This window comes from Urocitellus parryii, chromosome 3, assembly GCF_045843805.1.
Source record: "Urocitellus parryii isolate mUroPar1 chromosome 3, mUroPar1.hap1, whole genome shotgun sequence".
NCBI lineage: Eukaryota > Metazoa > Chordata > Mammalia > Rodentia > Sciuridae > Urocitellus > Urocitellus parryii.
The window spans coordinates 6445672-6457993 of NC_135533.1; positions in this window are offsets into that span (position 1 = coordinate 6445672).

Here is a 12322-nt window from a genome sequence, read left to right on the forward strand (position 1 = left end):
TTACATCTTATCTCTTTCCCTCTGGGGTCTATTATACTGTCCCTGGGAAAGGATTTTGTGGCAGGGAAGGATCAATGTTTTGGCTTCTTTCCAAAGACTGTCACTTTTAGGTTTGATGGATATCTCCTTCCTAGGGATTGTCTTATCACTGGATGATGTTTGCTTCCTTCCCAGAGATTGTTCTGTCGCTGGGAAAGGATCAAGATTATCAATGTTCCTTCTTCCTTCCTCCCTCTTCCTTTGGGATTGTCATTTCCATATCATTAACTCAGAATACTTGAGAGGAAATTTATTAATTTATTTTTATTATTCTTTTTAGTTATACATGACAGCAGAATGTATTTTGACATATTATACATACACGGAATACAACTTACCATTTTTGTGGTTGTACACGATGTGAGTTACACTCAGACGTGTATTCATCTAAGAACATAGGAGAGCAAAGTCCGATTCATTCTACTGTCTCTCCTATTCCCACCCCTTCCCTTTCTTCATTCCCCTTTGTCTAATCCAGTGAACTTCTATTCTTGTCCTCCCTCCCCCTTATTTTATATAGCATCCACATATCAGAGAGAACATTCAGCCAGGAAAGTGAATTTCTATCCCAGTTATCCAGGTGTGGGTCTCTAGCAGCGCTGGGTTACCATAGGCCCCACTGTTTTTGTGACTGGTTACCTCCCAGAAATCCAGGAAACAGGATATGATACTGACACCCCTTGGCTTGGCCACTCTCCATCACTGCCCAGAGCACACTGAGGCAATACCCCTCCTTCATACCCGGAAGCACCTTTGGCACAGGTCCAGCATTGTTTAGCCTATTGAAGAAGATTTGGAAGTTTAACCATGCAGAAAAGTCAAACTAAAACTCAATGTCTCCTCTCCAAATCCCTACAGGACCTGGCAACTCAGGTTAGGTCTTAGGCCTAAGGCCAGGGACACTATCACTGGTCTGTAGACCCCTAAACTTTAAAATTCTTTCACCTTAAAAGCTTTCAAAGGAGTATCTCCATCTAAGAAAGACAAACTTTTTTTTTTTTTTTAAAGTACAACATTTGGCCCCTCTTGACTCAAGCACCCCCATTTGTAGACTCTGGGCCATTAGTCACTAAAAGCAGTTTATCAGCATCAAATCTGCTGATGGCCAAATTATAAGAAACCTCCCCGATCCTCTCCCCTAAAGCTTTGGTTGCACGTTTGACTGTATGTGCATCTGTGCCAGTTCTTGTATCTGCAATACAAAATGATTGCAGAAAACTTGCCTAAATGGGGTTTCGTTGGTGGCTTTAATCAACCTACAATGAATGGTATAGATGACAGGGGTTGCAATCCAAGATATACTTGCCAGAGAGGAGGCAAAAGAAGGACAAGGTTTCCAAAAGAGTAAGATAGGCAAGGTTACATAGCTCTTCTGAAACAATCTGTGGCCACAAGGATGGTGCCAGTCAACTTTGAACTGGCTCTTACAGGGTAGGCATCCTACAGATGTATTTTTTCTGCAAGATTGCTGTGGCCTTTGTGCAAAATTGTGGTTTTGTCAGTCTTTTGATGGTTCTTGTCATCAGGTAAATCTGTGTGAGGAAACCTTCCCTCTCATGGTTTCTCTGTTTCTGCTAGGGTTACACGCAGGTGGCTCCAATCTGTTAGGGTTTGAAATGGGTGACTCCAGTTTGATTCTGACAACTTTCGCAGTTTGGACACAGGCAAGGTCAGGAGTGGAGATGAAACAGATTTTTGGAAAAATCTCAATAATTCAAATTGGTTGTTCAGCAAGTTGATATTCAGTGGTTTAGCTTTCAGCATGTTTGGATTTTGGCTATCTGGTCATTCTATGAATGGGCTTTAGCAGACTAGTTAGCTCTTTACCCCAGAAGAATCATCTGGCCTCTCTAGTAGCAGTTGTGTTGTCCACTGCTCCATGTGAAATGGTTGCTGTCATGGTTTAGGTATGAGGCATCCTCCAAAAGCTCATGCGTGAGATTATGCAAGAAATTTAGAGATGAAATGATCGGATTATGAGATCTTTGGCCCGATCAATGCATTGATCCACTTGAATGGATTAACTGGGTAGTAACTACTGGGGGATGTGGCTGGGGGCATGCCTTTGGGGTATATATTTTGTCCTTGTTGAGCACAGCACACTTTCCTCCCTTGGTGCCAAGTCCTGAGCTGCTTTCTTCTGCCACGTACTTCTTCCATGATATTCTGTCTCACCTCAGGCTCCAAGGAATGGAGTTGGCCGTCTATGAAAGGAGACCTCTGAAACCATGAGCCCAAAGAAACTTCAATTGTTCTTGTCAGGTCTTTTGGACACAAGAGTGAAAAAGCTGACTAAAACAGCTGCTATTTGTGTTTTCTTATATAGTTTAGGGTTTTGTTTTTTTTTTCTGTTTTTCTGGTGATGGTGCTGGGGATCAACCAGGGCCCCATGCAAGCCAGGAAAGCACTGTACCACTGCCACATTCCCAGTCTCATCTTATCTTTTTTTTTTTTCCTTTTTAAACCGTTAATTGTTGAGAAAGAGATGTTAAAACCTTATATCAAGATTATGCATTTGTCAATTTCTCCTGTATTTGTGACAATTTTTGCTTTCTGTATTTGGAGGCCATGTGCATTCAAGTTTAGAACTGTGGTATTTTCCTGTAGAGTTGTTGATTTTATTATTAGGAAGTAACAATACCCTTAATAATATTTTTTGTCTATAATCTGTTTTGTCTAATATTAATATACCTACATGCATTAATCAGCTTTTAATACCTGACAAGAACAATTTAAAGAAGGACAGCTTTGGCTTGCTGCTTTAGAGGTCACGGTGCATGTCAGCTGGCTCCACTCCTGTAGGCCTGAGATGAGGCAGAGCTTCCTGGAGAAAGGGCCTCCCAGAGGGAAGCTGCTCAACTCAGGGCAGAGAGAGAAAGAAAGGAGAGGGGGGAGGGGTTTAGAGGTCAGTCCCCAAGGACAAGCCCTTAGTGATTTACTTCCTTTCCACCACCTTTCCACCACCTCCTGTGAGTCCATTCAAATCATTAGTCCATCAAATGGATTTTTTTACTAATGAGGTTACCAGCCTGGTGATCCAGTCACTTCCCCAAAGCCCCACCTCTGGGCATTGCTTTATTGGGGATCAAGTCTTCAGTACATGAGCTTTTGGAGGACACTCCAAATCTAAACCATAACACTCCATTAAACTTCATTTTGGCTCACATTTACTTGATATATCTTTTCCTATCCTCTTACTTTCAAACTTCTTGTAAATTTATGTTTTAGGTGTGTATCATATAAGAGCATGTAGCTAGGTTTTGTTGTTGTTAAATTCTATATGACAATCTTTATTCTAATTGGCAATCTGCTTGCATTTATTGTGATAAGGTTTCATTCATTTCTACCATCTTATTTTGTACTTCTATTTATACTGATTTTTTCAGACTTTTTTCCTCCATATTGGATTGATCGATTTGCTTTATTTATTCTTTTCTTTCTACTTGTTGAAAGCAATGTCTTACTTTTCTGTTCTTTTGGGGTTTACTGTTTACAACTTCATACACATATTTGGTTTTATATAAACTAATATTAATTCCTATTTCCACTCTCCTTCCAGATAACAGGCTTTTGGTATACTAGTTTAATCACACCACACTCATTCCATCTTGTGTGAGTTGTTCTTTCTCATTATATTTTTAAGTTCCTCCCTATTTAAAGTCACTGTTTGTTTGTACAATCTATGCTGTTTAAATTTACCAGAGTTCTCTCTGCTCGCTTTTTCTTGCTTTTTTTTCTCCCTTCTGGGTCCAGAGTTCAGCTTCCTGAGGTATAAGTTGAAAGTTCTTTCAACAAGGGTATGTTAGAAATGCTTTCTGTTTTATGCAAATATCTTACTTCTCTCTCCACCCAATGGTATGAGCAGAGAATTCTAGGTTGCAGTTATTTTCTTCCCTACTTTTAATACTTTATTCTATTATCTTTTGACTTTCACTCTTGCTGTTGAAAAGCCTACCATAAGTCTAATTATTCCTTTTCATGATGTGTCTGTTCTCTGTGGCTGATCTTAAGATCCTTTTGTTTATGGTAGGTGAAGTTTCACAGCAGTATGCCTAGGTGAGAATCTTTTATTTATCTTACTTATGAAGTCTAAATCTGAGGTACTACTGTTACATTCTTAGGCACTTTTTAGGATTTATAACTCTATGTCACTTCTAAATCTCTCTTCAGCTTTGTCTACTCTGTTTATTAGTCAAATAATCAATTTTAGTAATTATATTTTTCACCTTAGATGTAATTCCACCATGCGGCCAGCGCACTGGTTCCATTAAAGATGTTCTTGGCATAAAAGTTAGCTAGAGATTGAAATAAACACACAGACTCAGTTACCTTTTTCTATGACCAGGTCCGAGACGGCTCCCCCTCTGGCTCCCACCTGGAACCACCCAGTAGGGCAGCAAGGATTACTCAGGGCTAGCAGGAGAGAGAGAGAGAGCACGCCAGGGAGTGGACTTTTATTGAGGAACAAGAAATTCAGGGGAGAATTCCATCCAATGAAGGTTGAGGGGGGCAGCACTCCAAGGTCAGAGTCAGTGATTGGCCCCAGGGGTCAGTGGTCAGTCACACCCCCACATGGACAGGCTCTCGCACCAGGAGAGGGTCGGGAAAGCTCTGACACAGTTTAGCCAGAGCGCCTCACACCCAAACCGGGAGTTGCCCAGTCACGTGTGAGAATGGCTCCCCACAATGTAAGATGAATATGTTTTATATATATATTTTTAAAATTGCATCATGCTTTCATTTCCTTCTGTCCTCAATAATTTTAACCATTCTTACTGAAAGGAAAGAGAGGAACCTGGAGATGGGCCAGTGAGAAATGAAAGACGGAGAGCAGACAGAGATACACACAAGAGTTTATTGGTCAGAGCTGTCAAATAAAGGCCATCTCTCCATAGATGGAGAGAGGTCCCAAGATGTTTGGGGGTTCAGCTTTTGTGGGGTAGGGGTTTGGTGGTGTAGCTGTGGCGCTATGGGAGAGGCTGGGGGTCTTGTGTCAGAGATAGGTGGGTGGGAATAGCATGGGATTGGCTTAGGTCAATGACACCAAGGGGCTTTCCAGAGTCAAGGGGTCGGGTCCTTCTGGGATTGGATGGGGATGGGGGGAGTTCAGGTAAGAGGAAGCATAGGAAAGTGAAACTTATAAGATGACGGTTAACATTGAAGATGGCTGCTTGAATATTAAGTCAATACCCTATACTTACTTTATAGTGTCTGATAATGTTATTCTGGGACATGATTTTATATGATGGTTTTCACTTATCCTAGACTGGCTCCTTTATATTTAATGATAGACACCCCTCTAAATCTTCAGGGGGTTGGTTCCAGCATCAGGTAGGAGATAGGGATGGGGAAGGGACAGAAAAGGAGGAAGGGAGAAGGCCTCATCCAGGGCCTCAGTTCCACTTAATACTGCACCTGAAACTTCCTACCAGGGGAAACTGGGCCATCTTGTGGTTAAAAGAAGGAAGCAAGACAACCATTAGGGGAATTCAAGACCCGAAGGGAAAGTCCCGGATCTTGGGCATGCAGACTGGCCCAGGGGACTGACCTTAAGTAAACCTGTTGCTAGTTAACCTACCATTAACATTGCAGTTTGCTCCTTGTCTGTGTATTCGTGGGAGTGAGGGAGGTGGGGGATGAAACTGATGCATGTGTAGTAGAAAATAAATTATGGCAGGGTCAGCTGTCAATCAAGGTGTCCATCAACCCGGAATCCACCCAGGGGAGAAGGGGAAGAACTGGTACCCAACAAAACATGGGCTCCACTGTGTAGACATGGTCTTGAGCTATTTTCTCCTGCTGGCCCACTCCACTTTTTGGGGTGTGCTTTCAGTAAGTTTTCTGTAAATCTGTGCTATGGCTGCTTCTCCTGTGTGTCTTGCTCTATTCTTTGAGACACCAAGAACCTGGACCCCAATTGGACCCTCTACCAGCATCACCAGGACAACCTGAAGATGCCCAAGTCCAAGGATGCTCAAGTCCCTTATTTAAATGTTATAGTATTTGCATAGAACCTAATCATAAAACCTCTTGCAAACTTTAAATCATCTCTAGATTACTTATGATCTCTAAGGAAATGTGACTTTTATGTGATTAGTTGTTAACAGTGTATTGTTTAGGGGTTAACAGCAAGGAAAAAGTCATGTTTAATGACATGTTTACTGCAGACACAATTTAGGGAGAATATTTTCAGGTCACAGTTGGTTGAATCTGCACATATAGAACATGTGGATAAAGGGACTGGTATATTTTGAATTGTAAGCCCTTTTTACACTCAATTTGATTGTGAGAATCCTGTGTAGGGACTGGAGGCATGACCTTCAGAGTGTGTGTTTGCACTGGTATTCCAGTGTGAGGGTAGCCTGATCACTTTTTACATTATCAGGTTGGGGAGCTTCTGGACTCAGGTAGTGTTAACTCAAAACTCTAATTTGTGTGAAGGTAGATCTGTGATTATGAATTCTCAGAGGAATGCCCTTGGCCCCTAGGAAGAAAACCTCTTGTTTTCTTTTCATGGTGGATGGATTTCCCCACCCTTTTACTAACAGTTTGGCTAAGAGTCTGACTTTATGTGAGAGGAGGGAGCTCCAAGTCTAAGGCCATATCTCCTTCACCCAAATGGCTACAAAAACTCAAGCACTAGATTATCCCACCACAATTCTAGGCATGCCCAGGATTAGCTCCAACCCACCACTCAGGGCTTTACTTCATCCCTCATCCCCAACCCCAAGATTTCCTTTCCTTTTAGAGAACTCAGCAAAGAATAGATATTTGCATATCTTACATTGCATTCTGGATGTGGGGAGACAGGAGTTTGAGACTATCTAGTCTAGTGACAAAAATCCTTTCATTTACAAATAGCGCCCTTACTTCTTTTGTTGGGTTCTCCTTATCATCTCGGGATCATTTCTTGTGTGAATTGTTTTGCTCACCAAACACTATTACCCTTCAGTTCTGCTTTCCTATGTCTGACCCTGGATAGGAATCAAATATGTCTTGAACGAATGAGTAATTTTATAGATTTATGGATGGAGGGGAGCCGCTGCTCTGACATTAGGAAGTACTGTGAAGACAGCAGGGTCAGAGTGTATGCCTGTACAGGGAAGATGGGCTAGGGACAGTGGTGTGCTGCAGCTGCCCGGCAGCAGAGATCACTTGTCAGCATATCTTTCCACCTTGATGTTGAGTGACCTCATATTTGGAGCTTGAAATTGGTCATGGTGGGATTACTTATGATATGAAATTTAAAAAACACTACAAATCACATACCCCCGGAGAGTCCAGTGTTAACTGTCTACCACCATACTGTTACCGCTGTTGCTTCCCCAATGTTGAAGAATAATACCAAAGAAGCACGCCGAGGCAAGGTCAGAGTAGAAATTAGAAGTTTATTAAAGGACAGCAGAAAAGACTTCTCCCGGAGGAAGAAGGGGACCCAAGAGGTGGAATCCTTGGAAGTGCGGTTGTCTCCCCTTTTTATAGTTTTGGTGATGGAATGTAGGTTGGAAGGCCTGAGGGGTGGGACACAGGTGGGCCAAACAAGTAATCTGGGCAGGAAGGACTTCATTATCACTTTTTTGGAATGGGATATCTCCAAATCTGTTGGGGGCTGTTTCCTGGGTTCTGTTAACATTTCTTTGGGGTGGACTTTGGCCTAGGGCCTTTCGGGGACTTCATTAACATTCCATGAGTTGTCCTGCTTCCCCGGAATCATTATCAGCAAGGCCTCCATTTTAGATTTCACTGATATTAGACCCTAACTACACTGACTACCTAATTTTAAATCTGGCTTCAATACTACTGTTTTAGGGTCATGAAAACAAATACAAAGGGTAAAACTAAACCAACTATGAAAACAAAACCTTTGGTAAGTGAAATAGAAAATCAGAATTGAAAGAACTTGTTGTTTTGGGTCTGGGGTGATGAAGGTTTTAATTACCCCTAATTTTACCCTGGATTTGGGGAGGTTCAGTATCTTGAAATTAGGATTAGAGCAGGGAGCTGATCTTCAACACCAGCTCTAGTGAGCAAAAACTGGAACAGCAGGGACAGCTGGATCTGAACCAGGGATCTCTTAATATGTAGTCAAATGCTCTACTCTGAGCCATGCCCCCTGAGGTTTATATGGGCCTTCACCTGTGAAGCTGTGCCCAAACATTCCTATAAAATGTTGCCACAGATGTTCATGCAGGCTGGGCCTCCTGGAAGCTGCCAAGCCTGCCTCTCAACAGCCGTGCCTCTCCCTATTGTAAGACATGGAAAATGACAAACCCCAAAATACTGTGGCCTGGGAAGAGTCAGTAAGGAAGAACCTAGTGACAGGACAATCCCTGGGAAGAAAGCAAACATCATCCATGACAAAACCATGGCGGGGAAGAAGATATCCATCCAGCCTAGCATGGCAGTCCTGGGAGGAAGCCAAAGCATTGATCCTTCCCCAAATAAATCCTTTCCCAGTGACAGTACAATGGGAGCCCAAGGGTGCTGAGAGCCATTGCCAAGTAGGAATGATGCATGGCAATTTCTTTGTCAGCCTACTCCATGTTGCTTAGAGGAAGGACTCTCCATTGTGGAAATGGGCTTGCCTTTGGACCCAGGTCATTTGCAGTGACATTGCATGTATGCTTGAGTAAGGTGACCTTGCTCAAGGACCAGGGCGGATCCGGGTTTAGGGTGGATCAGGTTTTAGGGAGTATCCTGCTCCTTGGGTTTAGGGCGGTTCCAGGTTTAAGGTGTATCCTGCTGGGAATAGGGCGCATCCTGCTGCCTCAGGCATGCCCGATCCTTGAGTTCCCGTTGAGTTCTCACGGGATTCAGAGAGTATTTGGGATTCAGAACATGGATTTCCCCAGAACATGTGTAGAGTGCCCGTGACAGCTCGAGAATAAAGAGTTGCTGTTTGAATCTGCAAGGTGTGAGTGGCTCGTGATTTTGTGCCCAGCCAGACTGCGGCATTTGGTGGTCCGTATGCAGAACGACTAAAACTTGGAGGTAAGTGAAATTACTCGCCCCTGAAGGAGAACGAAAGAATGGGTGACCATTTCAAAAAATGATGTGCTCTTGTTTTGATTTATTTTGTTTTTATTTCAAGTTGCCTGTTCTTAGAACTTTCTCAGGCAATCTGGGGAAAATGGTTGGCTCAAAGTTTGAAGTTGTTCACCCCTGAGGAAGAGAAATTGTTAGAGGAAGGAGGTACCCCAGTAAGACCAAGAACAGCTAGGACATATGTTGATACTATACAAAAATGTAGCCTATGGCTTTTTAAAGACGAGTTATTAAGTCTATCAATGGGACCATCATGGTATCCTGTAGAAGGATTTTTCTTCAACAAGAAAGAGATGGCTAGTTCTGTTTACTACATTTGTCTAAGATCTTGGTTTTTACAGACATCTGATTAATTTACAAAGCTAAAGTGTTAAAATATCAACCACTAAATATAAAATCAAGTACTCTTTACTTATTAAGTTCCATAAGGTAATATATTTAAACATTATGTGTGTTTTCATAAATTGGTAAATGGAAAAAAGGTTTAATATTGCTTTGGTCTGTGTCTTTGCTAAAACAAGGTTACTAAGAGTTAAGATTCTATCATTTGTAATTTATATACATATAAGAAGTTTCAGTTGGGTTTCAATTATAGTATTATAGTACCATAAAAAAACATGAAAGTATTTCATCTTATTAAAGTGGAGTAATTTGTCTAAATCAGAAATTTTATAAGTTGTTTCAGAATGTGAATTTATAAAAAGGGTTAACGGCTAGAAAAGAGATATTAAAAGATTGAAGATGTGAAAATACATTTTAATATGGAAGGTTAAAAGAAAAAGAAACGTTTCTAGATGAGATAATCTCTGTGTGGTAAAGTAAAAAGTTGTAAAATGCCATTTAAAAAGATTTTGAGGAAACTAGACTTACTTTAAAAGCTTGAGAAAGGAAGAAAGAAGAAAAAGGTATTTGTACATGGAAGATTGAGACAAAGCTTCTTAATGGAGTAAAAAAAAGGCCTTTAGTTGAAGGGCAGCCATGTCAACTAACATTAAGCGATTTAAACAGAATCTAAGCCTCGTTTAAAAGAGTGAAGCTGTAGGTGGTGAAAAAGTACATTTAAAAGTACAGTAAAGATGATAATTGGAAGGCTTTAAAAGGTTAAATTGAAGGTGGTTGAGATACCTTCATGGCAGAAAAAAGAAAAAAGAGATATAAAAAGATTCAAGATGTGGAAATATATTTTAATATGGAAGGTTATAAGAAAAAGAAATGTTTTTAGATGAGATAATCTTTGTATGATAAAGTAAAAAGTTGTAAAATGTCTAAGTAAGTTGCAAAAGGCATTAAAAGGTTAAATTGAAGATGGTTAATATGCCTTCATGATGGAGGAAAGATTGCGTCATTCAAAGCCTAGTTAATCTTAAAAGCATTACTTAAAAAAAACATGAAAATGGGAAGATAATAGGATAAAAGATATTTAGATAAAGAAGATTAAAAATTTGAAGTGAAAAACTTTAAAGACAGAAGTATAGAAAGTTAAAAAGAAAAAAGATAAAGAAGATGTAAAAAGAAAAGATGTAGGAAGATAGAGAAGATGTAGGAAGACAATTTTAAACACACAAAATAGGAAACAAAATAAAACTAGGAGGAAAAAAGCAACTAAGGGTAAATGTACAAACCTTAGGAAAAAAAACTAGAAGATAAAAATAAGATATAAAATGGTTGAAAATGTCAAGTAAAGGTATTTCAGACAGAAAATGCAAAAGGCTAAGACAACTATTAGATACAGACATTCAAGATAGAAAAAGGTAGAAGAGAGAAGTTTAAAGTCAAATATTGGATAAAATAGAAGAACAAGGAGAGTATTAGTATTTTTTTTTCAAAAAGCCCATCAACTTTAATTTCTGGTGGTGCAGAAATTAGAAGTCTCAGATGAGGGCGTTAACATTTATAGACAAGAGCCAATTTAGAAAACATTAACTAGAAGGAAATTGGTTTAAAACCACATCAAAAAATTAAAAGGACTAAAGTAATTCTAAAAACTAAGGCAAAATGCTTTTGGAAGACTTAAATTTAAAAGGAACTTTAAAGGGTATATATCCCCCAAAGATAAACTTAAAATAACCCTTTTTACTCTAAACTTTTTAAATTTGGATTCATCAGGGCTTAGTGCTGCGGAAAGACATATGTATCCAAAAAATGTACATAAGCCTAAGGTACTTTGGAAAGATATTCTAACAGGATAATGGAAAGGTCCTGACCCAGTGATTGTCTGGAGTCGGGTTCTGTTTGTGTTTTTCCACAGAGAGAACAGCAGCTGATTTGGATTCCAAAGAGATTAACTAAAGCAATTTCTACAGACCAAAAAGAAGATGATTTGACTCAAATCCATAACAGCTGATATCCAGAGTTCCAGCTTGGCTATTCTTACATCTGCAACAGTGATTAACCAGGGTGCTTTTTTCAATATCTATTTTATTATTGCATTTTCCCACATCATAAAGTTCTATTTTATTTTTTGAGCTCATACAAACCTAGGTTAATGTTTTTCTGATCAGTTTTATTTTTTGACTGTGGAGTTTTTAAACATTGCAATGGAGATTTCACCTAGGTAAAGCTACAAGGCCTTTACTATTGTCTTATGTGTTGTACGTTTGTGTGCACTCTTGTGTTTTGTGTTGTATGTCTGTGTGTGCATATGTCCATATATCATATATGAGGAGCGCTCGTGAAAAAATGGATTCGAATTATTTTTTTTATTCACATGATTTAAATGGTTTAATTTAAATTAGGTAAACAGCTGTTAAGGATTGTTTTTAAAGGAGGTTAACAGATCAATTTGTTTACTTTCACCTTTTCATTATATTTAATAATTCTGTTCAGGATAATGTCTCTTTAGCATCATTGCCAGAATTCCTATCTCCATCCCAGTGCCGGTGAAGACTAAGATAAAACCAAACTACAGCTTCTATGATAGCTATCACAGTAAACTGTATAAACTGATGCATCAATGAATATAACTCAACAAGTAATGCTCAATCAAGGACTCGATTTACTTTGGGAGGAAATGGACATATTGATAGACTCCTCTGCTTTGAACTGCTTGCAGAACTTCCCTGGACTATGTATCACTTGTATACATTGTGAACTATCGTTTGGTGCAGCGAATTGTGGTAGTGCTGGCATATCTTTGCACAAGGGAAAGAGATAAGCATGAATGCTGAACCCAGACCCTCCATTCTTCTCCAAGTAAAAACAAATTTCAAATTCTTATAAACCTGTTTCCTGAGTGCTC